This window comes from Mastigoproctus giganteus, chromosome 11 (genome assembly GCF_048544385.1).
Source record: "Mastigoproctus giganteus isolate SK-2022 chromosome 11, ASM4854438v1, whole genome shotgun sequence".
Taxonomy (NCBI): Eukaryota; Metazoa; Arthropoda; class Arachnida; order Uropygi; family Thelyphonidae; genus Mastigoproctus; species Mastigoproctus giganteus.
The window spans coordinates 178527271-178552967 of NC_143585.1; the positions used below are offsets into that span (position 1 = coordinate 178527271).

General features: G+C 37.6%; 1 protein-coding gene across 5 annotated transcripts in view; it reads right to left on the reverse strand.

The window, feature by feature from the left end:
• LOC150078597 (agrin-like) overlaps positions 1-25697 on the reverse strand; it is a 294793-nt gene that overhangs the window by 113822 nt on the left and 155274 nt on the right. The gene's annotated exons all lie outside the window — the stretch shown is intronic.

Here is a 25697-nt window from a genome sequence, read left to right on the forward strand (position 1 = left end):
CTTCAAAAACAGTATTCAAACTGGTATCATTAATTTCTCTTATTCTAGAGAGGACGCTATCCCAGCGAAGATGGTCGAAAGCACCTTTAAAATCAATAAATATTGCTAATATATATATCTATCATCGCTTCTTTCAACAATCTGCATCATTTTACAGATCGCGTCTTCAGTTGATAAGCCCTTCTTATACCCATATTGGCAGCAAGAAGATAATTCATTAAATTTTGGCTTCATCATAAGACGATTTATGCATATTCTTTCGTAAGTTTTACCAATTACAGAAAGAAGCGCTATTGGTCTATAAGATCCAGTTTCATTTAACATCCTGTCAGTACCCTTTACTATTAAAACTATCCTTGCCCTCTTCCATTCAGCCGGGAAAACACCCTCTTCTATACATTTATTATACATTTTAACATATAAATCAGGCATCATTCTATATGTTCTTTTCATTACAGATATTTCTATTTTATCAAGGCCCGGTGATCGGCCATCTCGTGCCTGGTCCATGGCTTGATCAACTTCCCATGTCTCTATATTTCCTTCTTTATCCAATCTGCCTCGGTCCTGAGATTGTCCTTCTTCACCATCATCTGGAAAGAGATCCTCTAAAACTTGTTTAACTGAATCTTCCCAAGTTAGTGTTTGATCTTGGTTACTCCCTATTGTACACGTTATTTCAGACATACTTTTCTTGTTAGTAACTATTTTAAAAATTGATTTCCAGGGATCTCTGGTGCCCTGTTCGCTCACAAACTTCCTCCATAATTCTTGCTTAACTCTACTGACAGACCTCACATAATCCCTTCGAGTGGCTTGATATCGTTCTTTATAAATTTGACTCAATTCAATATTTCCATTTCTTCTAGATTGTTGAAACTTTCTTCTACACATAAAAGTTTGCTTTCTTTTAACTGTAAGTTCATCAGTCCACCAAAATACAGGTCTATTAACACGAACTCTATTTCTCATACTATTCCTACAAGCTTCATTTAAAATCAAAGTAAGTTGTTTAACGTATTCACTGGATGGTAGGCCCTCCCAATTTATTTCCTGCACCTTGCCTAAAAATACTTCATCAAACCTCGGCCACCTCGCTTTTTTATCAAAATATCTATCAATATCATAACATTCTCTAATCCTATCTAATGTTTCATATGCAAAAGAGATACCATTGTGGTCACTTGTTGTTAAATTTTCTCTAACTCTCCAATTCTTTATTTTATCAACAATAGTGTTTGTCACAAGAGTAAGATCTATATGAGACTGCCCATGCACCGTGGAATAAGTCGGAATATGGCCAGCTGTATTTATCACCTCCCACCCTGTAGCAGCCAGGCAATCCTCTAGGAGTAAACCTCTATCATCGGTTACCTGGCCACCCCAGAGCGGGGAGTTTGCATTTGAATCCATAGCTAATACAACCCCACAGGAACCAATCATGCCATACAATTTCTCTAAATAATCAATGTACTGTATTATACTCAAAGACGGCGGACAATATACTGTCACAACATATAATTTACCAAATCTACCTTGAATCTCACAGCACAAATAATTTTCTTCACTCAACATTAAAACATTTGTAACCACAATATCAGCATCTCTAATTATTATAGCTGTTTTAGGATTTGTTCCACATGAAATAACTCTATAACTTAACGGATATCCAGATACACTACCATTTAGCACATATGGCTCCTGCAGAAGTGCTATTGATACATTTTCATCTTCCATTATTTTATTAACTTGTAAAGATATTGCTTTTGCTTTTTGAGCATTCAACTGCAAAATTTTTAACTTATTATCCATATACAATTTTTCTTTTAAAAATCTCCATCGCTTTTACATATTCCGGACACTTCTTATCCACAGCACTATGAGCAGCATCACTATTTCTCCCTTTACAGTTACAGCACAGGGGACTTTTCCTTCGCTCGGGACAATCTTTATATAGATGTCCACTAGCACAATGACCACATCTCGCCTCTCTCCTGCAATATTTCGCGACGTGACCAAAGTTCAAACATTTAAAGCACTGGGTTACAGAAAAAATTTCTTTAAATTTGTAAGCCATCCATCCAATGAACAACCTACTTTTCTCTTTTACAACCTGCCATACAATTGGTGCTAACTGTACTATCCAGTTGTTTAATTTGGTCTTCTTGTTCTCATTAACAGTTAATACTTCCACACCTTCTTTAAACTTCTTTTCACTAATGTCACAATCTTTAAAGTTTTTAGTCCAAAGTTGTTGCACAAAATCACCCTTTTCCAAATCTTTCTGAACATCAAAAACCACTATTTTAGGAAAAACTGGTCTTGGTATCACGTACTTCAGTCCCAAATCTTGTATCTTGGAACACGCCTTTAGTTTTGAAAGGTCATCATTCGTCTCAGCCTCAACTAATACACTCCTGTCTCTTATGGATTTAATATTGCGAACTTTTATATTGGACAACATTGGTCTCACTTGCTCCAAAATATCATTTTTCACATCATCACTAGTTTTATGTTTTTCTGTTGCCGCTTTGATAATCATAACCTTTGGAGCAGTATCCTGAATTTTACTCTTTACAACTGTAGAGTACATATGCTTTATCTGCTTCTCTTCTTTTCTTTTAAGTCGATCCTTTAATATGATATTTTCTAGCTGCACTTCATGGGCTTTCTTTTCTAGCTTATCCCATTTTTCCATTATCATACCTATTGCTGCAGTTGGAACCTTTGTTTGCCTGTTCCAAAGAAACGCATGTAATTCAGTTCTTATTTCTCTAATGTAATCAAATCCTTCGACATTTATTTTATCTCCAACACTATCATCTCTTCGTCTTCTTTTCTTTCTTTTCTCACCACCACTAGTTTCTATTCTTCCATCTGTCTTCTCTTTCGTTTTTGACCCTTTCTGAGAGTCTAGCTGAGTTTCTGGTAACGACGATGACCTTTTCTTAACAGGCGTCCTTGCCAAAGTTGTTCCTATTTCAATTTCTGTCAATTCCCTTGCCTCAGTCAACACACCAATTGCAATTTCTTCCACTTCATCCTCTGTTAATTCACTAGAGGCTGCCAGTAGATCTTTATCTTTCAAGGAAATCAAATTATCTTCACTAGATGAAGACATTATGTATATTATAAAACAAAATTATTTACAATTAAAAACTGACTGTCAAAATTGACAAACAGTAAACTTTTTACAATATTTACAACAAAGTATTGTAAGCGAGCAAGGTCCGTCGATCTTTTGCCAAAATGAAATCTTAAAATACTCAGAAAATCTATTCTATGAGTACCTAAAAACAACTCCACCCAAGTCTAACAGGTGGAGGTCCCAGAGGCCTTTAATGGAAACCTGGTGTTTAGTTTCAAGGCTTTCAATTTTGAGGGCACGGAAATGCTCCAAACACAAAACAACACAACTCAACTGAATACAAAAGCACAGAAATGCTTAAATACACCTCAAGAGGAGAAAATTTAAGACTCCCCTCTCGAGTAAATAAATTAACAAGAACCGTGTCCCCTTTGTCTTGGTTCACTTCGCCAGGCAGGGGATTCACCCCCGCCAGACCGCCACAGATAAAAATCGACAACAGGACCATAAAATTCTCCACTCAACTCAAGTATCTAGGAGTTATACTTGACAGCAAACTGAATTTCCAGCCACATCTTAAATACCTAAGAAGAAAGATACGTAATTACACCGCCCTTGACACCAGGGTCTCCAGACGGGACTGGGGACTCAATAGGCACACTCTGTCCTTATTCTATAAAGTGATATTTACCCCGATTATAACGTACGCAGCAGGCATCTGGTACCCGAAAGCAATCACTGTTAGTGGTAGAAGAATCCTAGACTCTCTGCAAAGAAACATCCTGCTCGCTACTACCCGTGCCTGCTGCACTGTCAGTACCCATGCTCTGCAAATCCTGGCAGGCGCCATGCCACTGGACCTGGAGGTGGTCCGCTGTGGACTACTCTTCCACCTCTCCAAAGCAAATTCCAAGACCATCCTCGAATTCACAACAGACCCCGCAAACGACAGAACAGCAGAAAAGAAGCGTCTCCTCACGCATCTGCAGCAGGCGTGGCAAGCGAGATGGACTACTTCCAACAAAGGCGAAATCACTAGAAAGTTCTTCCCTTACATTAACAGGGTGTTCCCCAGGCTTCCCCCTGGTTGTCACCTGGTCTTTATGCTACATACCTGTTAACTGGCCATGGATCATTAAAAGGCAAACTGACGGCCCTGGGAATCATCGATGATCCCACTTGCACCTGTGGTGGGACTGAGAGTTGGTCACACCTTATGTATGACTGCCCCCTATATGAGGATCTTCGCTGCAAATCAACCTTTATCACTTCCTTGACCTACATACCCAAAGACCAAGAAACACACCTGCTTGATAGTAGGGAGGAATATACAGCTTTCACGCGTTTCGCACAAGAGCTCTTCAGCCGAAGGAAAACCTTATCTACAGTTCCTGTACCTGCGCCACAATGGTCCCAAGGAAGACAACAGACGGTCTGAGACCATGATGGACTTTCATACAAACTAGACAGTCATGAACTTGACCACCACACCATCAAACGGACAACTATCCGACGATTGGAGTATGAAAGCTACCATCGGATCGAATTAAATCCCTGGATTGGACACCAGCCGATGTCGATGACAGAGGCGCCAAATGGCGATTCTATCTGTGCTCAATTGTACAGTCACTTTCGACCCCATTCCTTCCCCTTGCATCGCCTTCACCTGATTGACTGAGTGTATATTGACTGGTTGGGGATGCCTTCGCCTATATCCCCTTACTCTTACTTTCATTCCCCCTCTTCTTCTGTACACCCTGTACTACCTCACTCTATCTAATCGCTGCTTTCTTTTTTTTTTTAAATTAATTAATTTATTTTATTACTACTATTTATTATTATTTTTATTTTTTATTTTATTATTTTTTATTTATTTATTTATTTATTTTTTATTTTTTTATTATTTTTTTATTTTTACTTATTTATTTATTTTTATTTATTATTATTATTTTTTTTTTACTTGGTCTCCGCTCAGGAACCTGAGGTGACCCTGACGGAGACTAGCCAGAGAACTATGGGCAGCCTGGCTACCTCCTAGTGGTGTGTGCGGGCAACGTTGGGTTCCACCAGGGGCCCTGCGGCCAAATGCCAGGACACACAACAGAACCCAACACAAAACTACACATTCAACACACTACACTTTTTCTGGCATTTACAGTGTTCTGTATTTCTTCACAGTGTACATATGGCGCAGATGTGGGAAACCACAGGTGGCGCTCGACCCTAACACTATGCACACTATCCACTATATGCCAGTGTAGTACCACAGAGTTGATACGTTGCTCTGGGGTTGCTGTTTCCCATATGTAGTACTTTAAATTTTTTAATTTTTTTCAATGTTAAACTTCATTTTCCACCGCTCAGCCCATCTGCTCAACCTTTCCAGATCCTGTTGCAGCAGCATAGTGTCAGTAGTGTCCTTGACAACCCTGCCAACCTTCGTATCGTCTGCAAAATTGGACATTAAGCTTCATATACCATTATCAGTATCATTTATAAATACAGAAAACAACAATGCACCCAACACTGAACCCTGAGGGACTCCGCTAATAACATTAGTCTATGATGAGCAGTGTCCACTGATTACCACTCTCTGTCTTCTCCCCCTCAACCATCCCTTTATCCATAGCAGCAATTTGTCTCCAATGCCACACTGCTCCGATTTGTGTAGCAGTCTTCCGTGTGCAACAGTATCAAAAGCCTTTCTAAGATCCAAGTATATAATATCAAAGTTATTCCCTGCATCCAGTTCTTTTGTGACTGCATCGTAGTATCCAATCAAGTTGGTCAGGCAAGACTTCCCCTTAACAAAACCATACTGTGTCTGAGCTATAACTGAAGTCTTGTCTCGATGATCCTGCAGTACTTCTTTAACGAGTGCTTCCATTAATTTTCCTGCAACAGAAGTTAAACTTACAAGTCTATAATTACTTGTGGCGCCCTTTGATTCTCCTTTGTGAATTGGGGTCACATTTGCACATCTCCAGTCCATGGGTACTTCCCCTGAGTCCAAGGAAGCTCTCATAATTATGGCTAAGGGTTTGCTTACTTCCTTTGCTGCTTCCTTTAATATAACTGGATAGATCCCATCCACCCCAGGTGCCTTTCTTGTATTTATCTTCAACAATTTCTCCTCCACTTTACTCTCAGTTATTACAAGATTCTCTAGCTTACTGCCAGAGTTGAATACACCTCTGGCAATCCCCTCGCTGAATAACTCCTCATGTGCGAATGCCAATGCAAAATATTCATTCAGTTTGTTGGCTACCTGAGCAGGATCATCAACAGTTGACCCATCAATATCAAGTGGACCAATCTGATTCATCCCCTTCCTTCTAGAGTTTACATAAGTAAAGAACTCTTTGCTGTTTTTCTTTGCATCCCTTGCCAAGGATTTCTCGTACTCTGCCTTCGCCTGCCTAACCTCCTTTGTAACTTGGTTGCATATCAACTTGTATCAATCATAGGCTTCTGTGTCATGTGTTAATTTGTAAGTATCCCATGCATTTTTCTTCTCTGCCATATGCCTCATTAGTTCATCTGACATCCATTTAGGCCTAAACCTTGAACAATATTTCTTAATTGGTATGTAAAGCCTAGTAGCTTCCAAGATAAGTTCTTTGAATGCTTCCCATTTTGAATTTGCTGTTGGTAACATCATCAGTTGGTCCCACTGTATAAAATTTAAATACTGTCTCAGTCCATCTTAGTCGCCTTTACGGAAGCAATAACCCTTCCCTTTACCCCTAATGGTAGTTACCTCTTTGAGTAAATCCCACTTCAGCACACTGTGATCACTGCCACCTAGTGGTTCATTTATCTGCAGATTCTTAATGCATGAAGAATCACTGCTGATAATCAAATCAAGAGTATTACTCCCTCTAGTTGCCTCCCGAACATGATGATGTAGAAAACAATCATCCAATAAATCCACAAAAGCCCTGCTAGTGTGTGAGTAACCAGCCCCCAAATTCCAATCAATATCTGGGAAATTAAAATTTCCCATTATAAGACACTCTGATTTACTGGCCCACTCTATTTCCCTGTACAGTTCCTTATTATACTCATCAGAGTCATTAGGCCTATAGCACACTCCTACTCTCAATTTTGATCTCCCAATGCTTATGTCACACCAAACTGACTCGACACTGCACTGTCCAGCGATGTCCACTGGCTTCACTTCCTTGGATTTTATGTATTTCTTAACTAATAGCATAACCCCTCCTCCCTTCCTATCCTGTCTATCCCTTCTGTAGATATTGTACTCCCCAAATTCCAGTTCTGCATCCCTTATATCTGTGTGACACCACGTCTCTGATATCCCAACAATATCTGACTTTGATGTTTTGAGCAATACCTCAAATTCATCAAATTTATTTACTAAACTCCTAGCATTGGTGTACACGCAAGTATACATGCATCTGCTCTTCCTCTTAGCCACCCTAACACAACCCATGTGTTTACTTGTACCCCAATGATTCCCAGCAGTCTCTGAAATATCCTGCATCTTATTTTCCAGGCTGCGGCTCATTCCAATAGAAGCAGTGCAAGAATCACTTTCACCTCTGCCAGTGGCTACTGTTAATCTATTAGTTCTTGTATCCCCCCAAGCTAGCAGTGTTCTGACCCACCTAACACTGCCTCGATAGCATCAGTAAACATTCTTGCACCCTTTCTATTTAAGTGTATCCCATCCCTGTAGAAACCTTTAAGTGGCCTGAGCGACCTTCACTATACAATCAAGCAAAATATAGGTTTGTTCGTTACTTACCTCTTAATCACACAAACGAATCCAGAGGTGAACTTGTTAGTTGGCTGGGTGCGAATTTAAATCTAAATGCAGGTACAATAATTACTGCAGGAAGTTAAGTATCAATTTGACTCAGTGCTAGGAGCTATCAACTTTAAGCATCTTAATACTTCAGTTATAAGAGGAGAAGGATCTAAGCTTCAGACCTGCACCTATCTTGAGCATTAAGTTGTTTAGTAACCACTAAGTTCAATTTTGACCACAGCTCTTTAACCACGGAGGTGTCTTTAGAAATAGATAAGCGCTTCCAGGAAGATGAACCAAAAACGGAAGAACTACGCAAGAGGATTTTCTCCGTGAAATATATCAGGCCGAAATCATACTTAAAAATCATAGTGAATACAACTGGAATGACCTGCAGTCAAAATCACAGACGAAGCCACCACTCCGACGACACACAAATTATTCCAAACTGCTCTGGAAGGCGCTTCAAAGGAAATCAGATTTTTGTATCAGCCGAGTATCTGGTCCAGCCCTCAATTAAAAATGAATTTCCACAGAAAACAAAATTATAAAAAAAATGGCAAAAAACACTGGCCTCTCAGTAGATCATACACGCTGCAAGGAGGAAAGAAACAACGTCGTTAAATTAAAGAAGCAGGAACATAATAGAGCTATTCTAAGTTACAGAATACGAAGAACTGATCACAGAGCTAAAAAAACTAACACGGAAGATCAGGTCTTTATGACTGGGTTGCTGCCACTTTCAACACACCTCTAATTCAGATAAAAATAGAAACAGAATCCTGGAGTTCTTACTCGCCATTAAAAAAATTAAAACATCCCGAAATGGCAACCCCAAATCCATCTGCCAGGGATGAGATTATAAAAACCACAAAAGTTGAGCAAATATTTCGTTCAACCAGTCCCTAAAGTTAAGAATCCTAAAGGAATCCAGGACTACAGGACAATTCCAATCAGCTGTACCGTGCAAAATATTTTTAAAAAGACGATTCTCTCAACCCTGAATCACCTGCACAGACCTCAACGCCTGCATTCGGTTTTGCCAGATTAAAAAAAGCCCCAGGGACTCACATCTGGTGAGTATGGGCTTGGCATACCCAGGGTCCTGAGCTGGATATCATCATTCTTCTCTTTCTTGGTGATTCCTTTCTACTCTCTCTCTCTCTCTCTCTCTCTCTCTCTCTCTCTCTCTCTCTCTCTCTCTCTCACTCAGAATTTTATTTTGCTGGTGCAGCATAAGCCTCAGGCTTCCTTGCACCTTATGGCTAATAATAATAATAATAATAATAATAATAAAACAGCAACCTGGATACTCTCTTACGCATACAAAACACATTAAATAGCAAAGAACAGCTACACATAATTTTTCTTGACATTTCTGCTGCATATCATATCTCGCTAACAGTGCTCATCATCTTGGAGAACTGTTTTAATATTGGAGGAAACCTGAGAAAAATGCTCAACCGCAAGTTGAATGAGAGAAGAATTACCGCTAGGCATCAGGACTTAAAAGCTTCTTTCACATATCAAAGAGTGTTCCACAAGGTGGCGTACTCTGTCACCGTTTTCTCCGCTCCTGTGCCACCTTTCTTAGCTAATAACAATAACTTTACGATATATATGCAGAAAAGTTAATTTTTTTTTTCAATTCTCGCGGGCATCAAATGCCAGAAATAACCTATCAACAAGCCAATAGTATTAGCATTTAGCATTAGTAGGGGAATGTGATGCAAGAAAGCAAGCTTATGCAGAATTAGCCAAAAAAAAAAAAAAAAAAAAAAAAAAACACTTCCACTTCTCCCTTCCATTCGTTCCAAATACCTGTCCAGCTCAGCCTTAAATTTATTTAGGCTATCAACTTCCGCAACAAGGGATGGAAGTCTGTTCCACCAACCAACTACCCGCTGGCTAAAGGCAAATTTACAAATCTATCCTACATCTGTCTTTCCTCAATTTGAATTTATGCCCTCTCAGGTGATTATTCTGAGCAAAAGGAAGAATTAACATTAGTCCACGATGAGCAGTGTCCATTGATTACCACTCTCTGTCTTCTCCCCTCAACCATCCCTTTATCCATAGCAGCAATTTGTCTCCAGGGCCACACGGCTCCACGTTGTGCAGCAGTCTTCCATGTGCAACTGTATCAAAAGCCTTTCTAAGATCCAAGTATATAATATCAAAGTTATTCCCTGCATGCAGTTCCTTTGTGACCACATCATAGTATCCAATCAAATTGGTCAGGCAAGACTTTCCCTTAACAAAATCATGCTGTGTCCGAGCTATAACTGAAGTCTTCTCTAGAGGTGTATCAAACCATTCAAGGCTTTATACACCTCTATCAGATCACCTTGCCGGTGCCTAATCTCCAGACACTGTAATTTGCAAAACTTAAACCTTTCTTCGTAACAGCAACCCTTTGTTCCATTCACTAATCTTGTTGCCCTTCTCTGTACTTTCCAGCAGCTCTACATCCTTCTTGAAATGAGACCTCCAGACCTGTACAGTACTCAAGGTGTGGCCTGACCATTGTTTTATACAAGGGAATAATTATCTCCTTATCCCTGGTAGAAACATTCCTGTATATCATTGACAAGACACCATGAGCTACTCTTGCAGACCGCCTGCACTGCTCAGAGAACTTCATATCTGCCTGCACAACCACCCCCAAGTCCCTTTCATTCTCTACCACTGTCAGTGTAGTACCACATAGTTGATACGTTGCTCTGGGATTACTGTTTCCCATATGTAGTACTTTACATTTGTCAATGTTAAACTTCATTTGCCACCTCTCAGCCCATCTGCTCAACCTTTCCAGATCTTGTTGCAGCAGCATTGTGTCAGTGGTGTCCTTAACAACCCTGCCAACCTTTGTATCATCTGCAAACTTGGACATTACACTTGATATCCCATCATCAATATCATTCATAAACAAAAACAACAACGGACCCAACACTGAACCCTGAGGAACTCCACTAATAACATTAGTCCACGTTGAGCAGTGTCATTGATTACCACTCTCTGTCTTCTGCCACTCAACCATCCCCTTATCCATAGCAGCAATTTGCCTCCAATGTCACACTGCTCCAATTTGTGCAGCAGTCTTCCATGTGCAACAGTATCAAAAGCCTTTCTAAGATCCAAGTATATAATATCAAAGTTATTCCCTGCATCCAGTTCCTTTGTGACCACATCATAGTATCCAATCAAATTGGTCAGGCAAGACTTCCCTTTAACAAAATCATTCTGTGTCCGAGCTATAACTGAAGTCTTGTCTAGATGATCCTGCAGTGTTTCTTTAACCAGTGCCTCAATTAATTTTCCTGGAACAGAAGTTAAGCTCACAGGTCTATAATTACTTGTGTCAGCCTTTGATCCTCCTTTGTGAATTGGGGTCACATTTGCACATCTCCAATCTATAGGTAAATCCCTGGGTCCAAAGAAGCTCTCATAATTATGGCTAAGGGTACTTTCCGATTGCTTTTTTTTTATATACTGACTCCAATTTGTTTTTCACTGTGTCGCGTCGAAGTTTGCAATTTGTTTTGTCAAGAGAAGTTCGATTTCGCATTTCGCTTAATGGATCCGATCCTGAAACCTCCATCGAATCGCGCGATATTGTTATTTCTTTATCTGAGGACGTTACGAAGGCGCACCTGCATACCCTGAGAAGATGCCTGCACGATGGCCGTAAAGCAGAAGGAGCAGCAAGTGACGATGTTGTTCGTTTCTCCCTTCAAAAAAGATATAAAAAGATAAAAGTGGTTGTAGCTGACATTGACGGCATTTCTACGCTAATTTCTGGTGCATTACAAACCATTTGGAAGTTTTGTTTTTTTAAGAAAAAATTTGTATGATTTCTATATCTGAATTATTTATATTACTGCGTTTAAACTATTTTGCAGTGATCGAACAAACTGCGCAGCTCTTCCCCACAGAGCAACGGAGCAATGCGGGAATGCGACATTTCAGGCTGCGACTAACCTTGTACCGCTTACGCTCTAAAATAATAATAAAAATATTCTTTATTTAGCATAAATTGTATACACTAGTGATTCCTTACACAGAGAGCCAGAGGAATCTTACAACACGTCTTTTATACAATTGAACAGAGTTAAGCCACATTGAGAAGTTAATAAAATAACGAACAAAGATTAAAATAAAAATAATGAAATAGTAATTAAAACGAAACAGAACTACAAGTTGAGCACAACACGAAATGACATCGGCTAACTAAGACCGGCGCTTACATAACTACCTTACAAACATCAAGATAGGACAAGATGTCATCTCGATAGCCTTGTCTATAGTCCACAGGTCGATGTCGATGTTGAGCGGTTGAGAGTGTCCGGAGTCGCATTTGGGAAGTGTCTTTTGAAATTTTAAACAATTTTTGCATGGTTTCTACTGTGTGAATCATAAGTCTATGTAGTGCATAAGCAGTGTGCGAGCGAAGCCACGATTTTATAATTTCAGGTTTGCTTTATTGGCAACCTTGACTGTAGCTCACCAGCAAAACCTCCCGGGGGGGGGGGGGGGTAATAAGCAGCGTGCAGTTGTATATTCATTACAAACAGACACTGAAAGTAGTTTAAACACATTATATATAACTAGTAATGCAGACAGTAGAAATGATACAAAAATTGTTTAGAATTTCAGGGACATTTTCCAAATGTGAATGTGGACACTCTCAGCTCGATCAACATGGACTTCGATCTGTGGTCAATTGACAAGGCATATCGCGATGACATCTTGGCCTACGTTCTGTTTGTAAAGGTCAATTGTGTAAGTGCTGGTCCTAGTTAGCCGATGTCATTTCATGTTCTGCTCAACTTGTAGTCCTGTTTCGTTTTAACTACTATTTCATTATTTTTAATATTTATTCGTTATTTTATGTAAATAAATATGATCTTTATTATTAGGTTCATAGGTACACCCAGGTACGCTAACTTTACAAACCCTTCACGGCACTAAGCCAGGGGTTAACAAGCAGCGGCAGGGATACCAGATCCTCTGTATTATATTTCACCGGAAATATAATACAGAGGAAGTACAAAGCTAAAATAGAGATAACCCAAGAAAATTTTCTTCAGTCCGATTTTCCGTTAGACTGTTGTCGAGCCGTAACGATCTCAGATCAGTTGATGGCTGTGAAACAAACATGCGGATCTATACTTCTTGTCTGCTACGATTTTACACATGTCGACATCCAGGAGCTGAACTAGATAGAACTTCTGGGAACTTTACGATGCAGCCTCAAAGAGGGAAATAAGTTTGGGAGTGGATCGGAGAACTAGTTGGAGGATCTGCCAACATATGGTGTCCCAAATGCTGGGTGCTCAGAGTCTCTCAGTGATCATTTTTATGGTGCAGATTAGTCTTCTTTCATGGATTAAGGACTGAAAAATCTAGTTAAATTCAGTGCTTTGACCATCGGTGTTGTGTGTTGGTGTGGTGGGAGACGACACTTCCAGGTCGCTCACCTCAGGAGCCAGTATTCTGCGGCTTTTAATGATTTAATTGTTGTGTTTGCAGCCGAGCCCCACAACTCTACTCCATAGAGTATGCCTTCGAAAATCATCATCGTCCTCATATACATTTTGATCAAATTTCTGTTCTGAATATGTAACAAGTGCTGCTTGGCAATCCACCGTTTCCTATTGAATTTGGCACTGATCTCTTCTATATGAAGACGGAATTTTAGTTTTCTGTCGAAGATCACACCCAGATCTCTTTGCTTTTCGACTCTGGGGATCAAAACTCCGTCAATCACCGGCTAAATTATTGTTGGTGTGGGTTACAGTGAGACGACCGATGGCGGATTTTTCGGGGTTAATTTGCAAGTGAAATCTCGTGAATTACTACTGTATCTCTGTTAAGGTCTTCTTCATGGTTGCTGTAGTGTCTTTAGCTTCGTCGGCTGATTTTAATTTTGTTAAGAGCTTCAAGTCATCGGCATGTGATAATACATCTGTTCTATTGTGTATTAACGGGTCAATTATAGTGCAAAAATAATGCCAGACAGGACTCCCCCTTGTGGCACTCCTGCATGTATTTGCCTACTATACGCTAATTTTTTGTGGATGGTTCTATTTTGAAGAAGGGATGTCAGAAACATCAATACTTTGCCTGTGATGGATTATAATTTTGAAGGAGTTTAAGGAAGGCTGGGATGTTATCGAAAGTAGCTTGTAGATCTAGATAAGTAAATGCAATTTCTTCTTTCTCCTCAAACGATTAAAGATGGCATTGGTAGTTATGAGTAGATTACCAACCGTTGATCTATGCTGCAGAGCATAATGAATTTGTTGAGGCCTGTGCTCATTGTGGCTTAACTCTATCGCTGTATTTGTTCAATTGTAAAAACAACGTATTTTAAAAATTCCTCTGGCTTTCCGTGTAAGAAATCACTATTGTATACAATTTACATTAATAAAGAATCTTATTAGTATGCGTAAGCAATACAAGGTTAGTTGCATCTTGAAATATCGCACTCCCGCAGAGCTCCATGTCTCTGTGGGGAGCGCTGTGCAGTTTGTTCATTCACTGAAAAATAGTTTAAGCATAAATCATTCAGCCATAAAAATTAAACAATTTTTTTATTAAAAAAATATAATTATTTGCAATTGGCTTAATAGATAAATGCTGGGCCAGTATGGAATAAAAAAGCACCGTGTCCCTGCAACTGCTTTGATTAGCCTTGAGTCGGAAGTTCCAGTTGCTCCCTCAATGCGAAAGGACTGCATTTTTTCATGAAATCCCTAAGCACGAAAAGATAATCCGTCTCGCTTAAGGAACGTCAATTTTACCCCACGTTAACACACTCTTTCTTCAGAAACGATGGTAAAATCTCTGCTATGATTTGAAAACCATGTGTGTGACCATCAAAACTTCCAAATGGTTGGTAATGCTGCTAGCACCAGAAATTAAGGTAGAAATGCCGTCGACGTCAGCTTCAACCACTTTTATCTTTTTAGAAGAGAGAAATAAACAACATCGTGCAGGCATCTTTTCAGGGTATGCAGGTGCGCCCTCGTAACATCCTCAGATAAAGAAATAACAATATCGCGCGATTCGATGGAGGTTTCAGGATAGGATTTATTAAGCGAAATGCGAAATCGAACTTCTCTTGACAAAACAAATTGCAAACTTCGACGAGACACAGTGAAAAACAAATTGGAGTCAGTATATAAAAAAGCAATCGGAAAGCACAATTGAATGTGCATCGAGCAGAAAAAAATATGTACTTTCTTCCCGGAAAACCAGTAATCGAAGCACTTTATTATCGGTCAATTCAGGTTGGGAATAAAATGTAGCTGGACACTCTCAGCCAATTAAAAACCAGTGTGGGGAATGGAATTTATCTGCGTAATGGGTAAGGAGTTCCTCCTAGTTTCATCGCAAACAACTCATCTAACCGATATATATATATATATATATATATATATATATATATATATATAAGATAAAATATAGAAAATAAAATAAAAATAGATGGAGAAGTTATTAAACACAAAATGCCGAACCTAGTTGAAGAAAAAAAAGAGAAAAAGAATGTTAAGATCCTATAAAAAAAAAAAAAAAAAAATAAAATAAAATAAAATAAAAAATAATAATAATTATTAAGTAGAATTAAATCCGAATTAATGCCGAATTAACAGGCCAATTATATGTACAAAAGCTGAAAGAAAAAGAGGGAGGGTGATAGAGATAAAAATTATAAAATAAAAATTAAAAATTAAAAATTAAAAATTAAAAATTGGTACATAGATCAGGTATTTCATCAGGGGGCTACACCTGATCATGTACCAAACACTGTGTTTTTTCCTTGTTTTTCCTTATTTTTCCTGTTTTTCCACATCTTTGTTTTCATATTCCACATATATATATATATATATATATATATATAAAATATGAAAACGAAGAAGTGGAAGGGAAAAAAAATAGGAAAACAGTATGTGTACCTGAATGCGACAAGCAGCAAAACAGGATACATGTATTAATACATATTAAAATGCCAAGCCTAGTTGAAGAGAAAACAAGAGAGAAAGAATGTTAAGAACCTATAAAAAAAAAAAAATAAAAAAATCATTCAGTAGAATTAAGTCTGAATTAATGCCGAATTAACAAGCTAATCATATGTACAAAAGCTGAAAGAAAAAGAGGGGAGGGTAATATAGATAAAAATTATAAAATTCAAAATAAAAAATTAAAGAAATAAAAATTTTAAATTTTAAAAATTATAAAAAAATTTAAAAATTAAAAATTGGTACATAGATCAGGTATTTCATCAGGGGGCTACACCTGATCATGTACCAAACACTGTGTTTCTATGCAAACTCATGCTGATGGAGAAGCATTAAAATGAAAGAGATAAAAAAATATTTTTTTAATCTCCAGAAACATGAGTAAGGTAGCCCCAACGCACAGTGTATTTAGATTAATAAATTAAGTAACGCAGTGTATTTAGATTAATAAACTGAGTCGATAGTATGTAAGAACGGAAACGCAGTGTGTTTAGTTTAATAAATTGAGTAAAAAGTATGTAAGAACGCAGTGTTTAAATCGAAATATGTAAATTAAATAATAATAATAAACAACAAGGTAGCGGTATAGAAAAAGGAAGCAATGCAAGGTAGGGGAGGGAAGAGAAGTTAAAAATCTAGAGGCGAAGATAGTGAGAATAAGAAAAGTGAGAATGTCCGAATCACCCTCGTATTACACTAATAGTTCAACGGACGGAAAAACGAAGAGCAGAAAGTAGAAAGATGTAAAGAAAAGGAAAAGAGTTTAAAGGATGCTAGGCAAGCCGGGTGTGTAAGTACCCAACCTCATAGAGAGGGCCTTGGCTGTGAGAGTGTTAGTAGAAGTGGAAATTAATACCGCCAGCTTGCAGTGTATGTTTTGAGTGATAGATATATGAAATATGATATAAAATATGAAGAGGAGAAAAATTAAATACCTTTTATATTTGGCAGAAACAAGTTGAGTGGAATATAATCAAGAAATGAAGATACAAATATGCGATCATGATTAATAAGGTACAATTATGCGAATATGATTAATAAGAATGGAATGCAAACAGAGGGAGAACTATGACAACGATGGCGGAATTGCTCACAGCTGCTCAGTTCGAAAAGTAAAAATCTTTTACTTGACACCATTTTAGATACTGAAATAGAACTTTTCCACTTTCACCACCCCAGCTTCAACAACGTTAAAATTAAAATACTTGCCATTATCAATGACAACGTTCTTCGTGATTATTATGAGAATTTATTTATGTGCACTTATAAATCTTTATATCCCTACGGCCTAAACAATAGATTTTTTAACAAAACTCTTTTAAGCAATGGTTGTTTAAACACCAGCCACTGCATTTACAATTTATTCCATCTCAGTCATTTCTTCAATAATAATAAGCGGAGATACAAACGTAGAAAGAAATCAAATCGTCATCATAGGCATATTCGGCACAATTTTCGTAATATTATTAGCTCCTGGGACAACACCATTCTTGATGTACACAACGTTTCTCTTTTTCTCTTTAATATCAAAAACTTTATACTAAAAGCCTTACCTCTATTTATTGGCAATTTTAAGTGTAAAATATTCAACTTAAGCATATTATTTTAGATATCTCTCTCTTTAGACTAGGTCGCATTACTACATACAGTAATGAATACTGTACTATTAAATTTATTCATAGTTGGTTCGATAAAATTCCTTGGCATTATTTACTTAATAATCGTAATAATTTTCTCCCATTTTATAACAATTTCAAGTTGAAGATTCATCACTGCTTCAGCTATGAATCTCCTATTGGACTGGACTCAAAATTTGTAATTATAAAACTCTAGCTACTAATTTAGGCAACTTACAACCTTTAGATCTTCCATGTCATTGTGATGATCCCATATATTCTCCTTACGTTGATTACCATCATAGACATATTATTACTGGCAACCTGGACATTATTAACAACATTCCACTAAAGTCTGCTATGGAAAAAGGTTTTAAATTCAGACCCCTCCATAAGGCCAACCTCAATAATATATATAAAGATATTTATCTTAATATCTTAAACTTTTGCAACAAGTTGGCATATAAATATACAATACCCCACGAAGCTTTTTATAATTGGATAAATGTTACATTTCAGGACATTAAAAAAATTATTTCTAAGACTTAATACCTTTACAATAATTCACATATCAGGTACTCTAACCTGAAAAAGGCCATCTCAGATTTATAACAAAAATTTATTATCACTCCGGTAGATAAAGCTTCTAATAACTTTGCTATCTTTTGCAAGCAGTTTTATTACACCACCCTCAAAAAAGAAGTAGAAAGTAGTTCCACCTTTTTACGCTGTAATCTTGGCATTAATACAATCATCAAAAAATTATAGCCTTGCATAAAAAATTACACACCAAAATTCGCAATTCTACTTTGTCTTTCTTGTATATGATAGCCAAATTCCATAAACATCCAGTTGGCTTCAGGTTCATCACTAGTGCCAAAAAAGTGGCTGTTATCAACCAGGTAAACTATTTTTCAAATTGTTAACTACCATTCTTATTAATATCCCTTCCACTTGGATCATTAACAATACCCACAGTATCGTTAAAATTTTTAATTCCAACTCCTATTCCAGCATATTTAGTATTGAAACCTATGACTTCAACTTATTTACCTCCTTACCACATCACTTGATTGTTAATGTACTTCATCAATTGTTCCTCAAATACAAAAACGTTATCCCAATAGATGAGGTTACTTGGAATAACTACATCAATCTCTGTATTCTAAACAATTATATTTACGATGGTAAATACGCTTATAAACAATCGATAGGAGTTCCCATCGGTTCACAAATTTCTAGTATAGTATCCAATTTCTTTCTTCATTATTACGAAGATCTCTATATTCATAACAACCCGAACCTTAATTTTTCTGCATTCCGCTATGATGATGACATTCTTATTCTCAACATTCATTTTGAAAATATTGCAAAATCCATATATCCCACTGAACTCACTCTCAATAAAGAAAACTTTGGCAAACCAGCATGCAAATTTTCTAGATTTAAGTATTACTCTAAACAGTCCTCCTCTTCGTCACAATTTGGAACTATTCGACAAAAGAAGCGAATTTAATTTTAATATTATCTATTTAACAAATTGGAACTCGAACATTTCGATTAAGGTTCATAAAAATATAATCTACACAGAAATTATTCGTTTGGCTAATATCAGTAGCAATCAATCATGACATTCCTATTAATTTCTTAAATTTTATCATAAAAAATCTCTCTGATTTCATTAAAGAAAAATTCGGGTTCACCATGTTCCAAATTGATTAGGGTTAATTCGATACCTGTATAGTTGTATAGCTGTACATTTGAATGGTGGTATTTCCACTGCTTGGAAAGTGATCACACATTATGACTTCTATTAGAACGATGTTCGAGTTCTTTCACTTCCTAAGTTTTTCTTTTCATTTTTCGTAATTTAATATTATCAGTAATTACTTATGATCAATCTTATTTTATCTATTTCATTTTGGCCACAGAGGGCTCTCATAGTTCTTCTCTTCTGAGCAACTCCACCATCGTTGTCATAGTTCTCCCTCCGCTTGCATTCCATTCTTATTAATCATGATCGCATAATTGTATCTTTTTAATCATGATCGCATATTTGTATCTTCATTTCTTGATTATATTCCACTCAACTTGTTTCTGCCAAATATAAAAGGTATTTAATTTTTCTCCTCTTCATATTTTATATCATATTTCATATATCTATCACTCAAAACATACACTACAAGCTAGCGGTATTAATTTCCACTTCTACTAACACTCTCACAGCCAAGGCCCTCTCTATGAGGTTGGGTACTTACACACCCGGCTTGCCTAGTATCCTTTAAACTCTTTTCCTTCTCTTTACATCTTTCTACTTTCTGCTCTTCGTTTTTCCGTCCGTTGAACTATTAGTGTAATACGAGGGTGATTCGGACATTCTCACTTTCTTATTCTCACTATCTTCGCCTCTAGATTTTTAACTTCTTTTCCCTCCCCTACTTTGCATTGCTTCCTTTTTCTATACCGCTACCTTGTTATTTATTATTACTTAATTTACATACTTTCGATTTAAACACACTGCGTTCTTACATACTAGCGACTCAGTTTATTAATCTAAATACACTGTGCGTTGGGGCTACCTTACTCATGTTTCTGGAGATTAAAAAAATATTTTTTTATTTTTATTTTTTTATCTCTTTCATTTTAATGCTTCTCCATCAACATCAGTTTGCATAGAAACACAGTGTTTGGTATATGATCAGGTGTAGCCCCCTGATGAAATACCTGATCTATGTACCAATTTTTAATTTTTAAATTTTTTATAATTTTTAAAATTTAAATTTTTTATTTCTTTAATTTTTATTTTTGAATTTTATAATTTTTATCTATATTACCCTCCCCTCTTTTTCGTTCAGCTTTTGTACATATGATTAGCTTGTTAATTCGGCATTAATTCAGACTTAATTCTACTGAATGATTTTTTTATTTTTTTTTTTATAGGTTCTTAACATTCTTTCTCTCTTTTTTCTCTTCAACTAGTCTTGGCATTTTGTCATTAATAACTTCTCCATCTATATTTATTTATTTTTATAGCAGAGCAGAGACTGATTTGTAAGTTTAAAGGTCTTCAAAATTGATCTGCATTCGAAGCCAGTTAACGTTCTCAACCTTAAAAGCAAAAGTGTTAAAATAACTAAATCGACAACTGCCTGTTTTGTCCTGTTGTATATTTTCGCGTTCACCGTTGGCTTTAAATTAAAATCAGTATACCCTTGTAGTCATTTGATTGTTCCAGAGGGGGGACCATAGGTTAGTCATAAATTTGTATATTATCACATCTGATCACATTTCTTCACTTGGACCAAAACTAAGTGTCTTGGAACAAACAGCAATTATTGTGATATGTTTGTGTCCTTCTCTCTATGGAAAAAAGTAGGTATCGTGTGCCCCTATTTCATTTGTTTCTATAGAAAAGCTGAAGGTTCTTTCAGACCTCGAATTCACATGCTTCTCCCAGCGAGAAGATGCTCTCTAAACACCCACGAAAGAGAGTATTCGGAGTAATCAATTAGTTTTCGCTTTCGCTCTCACCTCCTCAGAAGCAGTATATTTTACATCCGTTTTCTGCAGACGTGTCATTCGCCCTGTTTTTCTGAATCGGCATCTGTAATTGCGCCCCTTTCGTCTAAGTCCGTTCCACATATACCGTGAGGTAGTGCTTCAACTCCGAATTCGATTAACACGAAAGCAGCCCGTCTTTATTTCCGCTTATTCTTTGACCGCACACTATAAAAACTTAATTAGAAAGGAACGAGGCAACTTTTTTGGCTCCGACGTTTCTATCTCGATATGAAGTTGACCAAAAGCAGAGCGGAGTGTGAACACATTAATCTTTCCTTGTCCTAACAGAACTGGCAAAGTGCAAATGTCTAATTTTGAACGCATTACTGCTGGTTGAGCGCCACGATTCTGTACTACCAAATTTAGAAACATGACCCCCGCCCGCCTATCTGCGCCGGGAGTTTTTATCATTTCTGTAGTAAACGCCGTCAATTCCCCGCTTGTTTTAAGTTCAATAAACCACTTTCCATGAATCAATCCACACTGGCAGCCATCTTTTAATGTTTATTTTTAGCGGCGCAACTAACAGAAGTGGGGCGATATCCACGCTTACACCGTCCTCGAAAAATATTGGGGAATGCGCTTAATAGCGAACTCTTTCTCGTTTTTCAGTTAAAGCAGAGGCAATCGTGTCTGCACCGGTTTGAAGGTGGGAGCGGATATTTATGATACCAGCCTTTTTTTTTACAGAGAAGATCCTCTTCAGAAATATGCCCGAACTTAGAGTGCAGTGAGGTTCCGCACTCTGTAAGGCTCCATATGGGGGTGGGGGTGGATACCTGTGGCGCAGCATTGACTGTGTCCGTGATTGTTCGCAAGCAGCGATGAGTTACATCAGCGAAGGCACCCTCGACCACGAAATGCCTTCTTGTAGTGTGTTTCGCGATTGTATCTCTTGGTTTTCCCAGTCGAGATTCGCTCATTAAAGATCCTTGAAAGGTTCAGCAAGTGTACGTTTTCCTCTTACTGTGCAGGGATTAACAGCGATGCCCCTCATGAACTCGATTGTCGGCTACTTTTTTGCACAGTAAAGCACGGATGATAACGACGCCGAGACTACACTGCTCCTCGTGCAACAAATCTACTCTCCACGCATTTCTATTTAACAAGGGAGAAGGAGGAGGCGTTCGTGTGTTCACATAACTACGTTCTACGAATTTTACCCACTCCAAGTGTTAAGTATAGTTCTAATAGGAGCGCATTACCTTTATTATCACCATTATTTTATCTTAGGCCACCTAAGACGAGTGAATTTCGTAATTCCTTTCGTAGGCATGGTGGGCTGATCAAAGAAGGAGGGAAGCACTTCTACCTACGTGCGAACTGAATGCGTTTATCTTGAGCCAGTGATCACAAGTGTAATATTAGATTCCGACCACAGTTTCGGTGATCGCTGTAGCTGCAACTTCACAAAAGACAATACGAAAAACACCAGTTCACACGCGAATCGAATATCGCGCGTTAAACGTAATTAATTGTCTTATTTAAAGATGTTTCTTACACGTTTAAGACTTGACAATAGTTTTCTTAAGGAATACCACATGCATCAGTTTCTCTCTTCGAAACATACATCGTGCCGTACTTCGTTTTTGTTCTTATTCCGCAGACCACTCTCAAATATCTTAAAAGCAAGCTGTCAGTTGCAGAGTGCAGTCAACCAATCCAACAGAAACAACTTCTCATAAATTTCGTAACCGGTGGAGATGCGCAAATACGTTCTCAATGACCAATAGAGCAGCGTTCCAAATGATTTGTAAGTTGGGTACAACACCGTTCAGTTCGGTATAAAAGACGGACATCATCATCATAATATTTACACTCATTGGAGCGTTCCCCGAGCAAAAGCTCAACAACGCAGATTAACTATTTACATCGATTTATTTGGCCTTCCGTGCTGCAAGGACTCGCCCTGCTGCAGGGAAGTTTACCATCCCTAACCCCGTGGAGGCAGGTCGCTACTACCCTTAAATATTCACCAACTTTAAAACTGTAAATTCATAGAATTCAGATTGCTTTGATCAAACCACAATCTAAAAAACTACATCAAAAACTACAGAAGTCAAAAGAAATTTTTATACATCAATTCAGAAGTGAAAACGTAGCGTGTACATATAATACAAAACTAAATAAGCAACGACGAGCAGTTGCAACACAATGCTGACATCCGCAAGCATGCGGGAATAAAGTGAACCCTTCGGTAAAGGAGTGTTTTGAGACGATGTTTCGCCACGAACACGCTCATCGTGAGACATCACCACAAGCACAGCACAGCGCATGCGCAATACTGTAGGTTTCGGGTTTTATGAAACGCCAAACACGAAAGGTATTAGAACCTATAGTATTGCGCGTGCACATTCTTAGTTTGCAGATTGCCCCAACAGGCAGATGGTGATACCACGCGCAGCTACATCCAGACTTTCAATCTTATTACGCATGAGCACACACACAAATAAGATATATATATATAAATCGTACGAGGAACCAGATTAGACTCCAAAGAGAAGCATACTGGAAACAAAAACAATACTAAGAATAGGAAATGAAAGAATGGAACGAAATAAAGAGGAGAAAAAGGGGAGGGCCATGTTTTCGTCCTTATTAATAAGATCGTGACGAGAAAACTCTGGAGAACATAAATTAAGGAATGAAAATTATGGAAAAGTAGCAAACAAGTTAAGATGCGCAGATGACATGGATTAAACAAGAGCAGGCAAGGATTAACGGTAAGTGCCAAAAAATCGAAAACAATGTATATTAATGGGAAAATACCAAAACAACAACCCAAAAAAATAAGTAAATAAACAGCACTAAGAACCTCCATAGAGTAGCTGACAGAAATTGCGACCTCACATGGAAACAGTCTCCTGGATATGTCTCACCTACTCCACTCCCCTCCCACAGAAGAAAGAGACTGCTGAAAACAGTAAAAATGAACTTTTTACGCTTTTACTCTGCATTATATTGTATTCTGTATTCTGTTCTGCTGCGAATATCCGTGCGAATGTAAATATGGTGATGTTATGCTTCAAGCGCTGCAGTATAAATTTTTTTTTTCGTTTATTTATTAAGTCTTAAGGAGATTACAAGTTATTAACGTATCGAATAATTCTGATAATTATACGATACATTAATCCAATACAATACATTTATACGATACATTAATCCACAAATATTGCAATCCATTGATTGCAATGTAAGCTGTGTATATTGTACTGTCTATGTATTTGCTGTGTACCCACGTAGTTTTTATGTACCGAATGTAATGTGTACAGTTCATTGTGAGATTCCTCTGGTTGCCTGTAGCGGGAATCGTGTCCTACATTTCTATGAATAAAGAATTTCATTATTATTATTATAATAAGTGCTGCATGTAATGTATAATTTAGTAACAAGTGTTCATATCATATAATGTAAAATATTATTCTCTGTTGCATAACAGAATATGTATGTACAGCCCCTAGTCAATGGCTGTAACCGGGTGTCTCCTACGAGAAATGAAGATAATAATAATAATAATAATAAAAAATGTTTACAGTTACTGTTACCTAAGAAATAACTTCTTTTCGAAGTTATTTCTGAGATATATGAAATACGTTCAGACAAAAGAAATTAGATAGAGAATTGGCCAAGCAAAGATAAAGTTCAACAAAATCACGCGTTCACTACGTCAAAGAAGACTAAACCTGCGATAAGATTATCGAAGCGCCACAAATGTCCTGTTTCACTCTAAGGCTGTAAGAGAAGGAAAGAAGCCGTGAAGAGAATCGAAGTTTTCCTTCGGAACGCGGCCACTGAGAAGAAAGACGAAAGTTAAGGGCAGCCAAATCTTCAGATGTCTCAAATTAGTGGCCCAAAAAGAGAATTAACGCGCAAAACACGAAGACTCAGCTGCCGAGGCCACGAAGTAACAGGACCACACTATCAAATCGCGAGTTGCCCTCGGGAGGAAAAGAGAGCCAGGATAGATGACTACCTCCGAATGGGGAGATGATGCACGCGGTGTTTCTAAATTACACCGAGAAGAGTCCGGAGTAGCTGAAAGGAGTCGAAAAGGTTCGTAAAAAATGCGACCGATTGTGAACTGTCACAGAGCTATGCCCGTTTGAATTTTCATCCCGAATGTACAAAATCGATGGAAAAGCAAAAAGGTTTCGGAAATAAGAGAAGCCACACCCGCTAAAATTTTTATTAATAATAGGTATACGCGTTCCCTTATACCTATTATTAATAAAATTCTTATTCTTATATGTTTATTCTTATTTATTTTTTATCGCCAAAAAAAATCAAACGAACACTTTTTAAAATCCAAACTTTCCCAGCTCCGAAAACATTCAGAATCGGACTCATTTTTACGTCAACTTTTCTTTCCTTCTTTTCGCACAGAAGCACCGTTGTACTTTGTATCGCTGTACGATGGTGTTCGCGACATTTTCATTATAAGGACGCGAGAGAGTGACAAAAAATAAATCCCAGTTGCTTTTTAACTAAGTTTCACTCTGAAATGTTTGAAAGCGAAAGAAAGCCACCTGCAAAAAGCGAATCAATTTAAATGAATAAAAATTATTACTTAGATCAAGAAAAAGGATTAATTCACGTCGATTTTTCACTCTTTAAATCATGCGCGTGGTTGCACC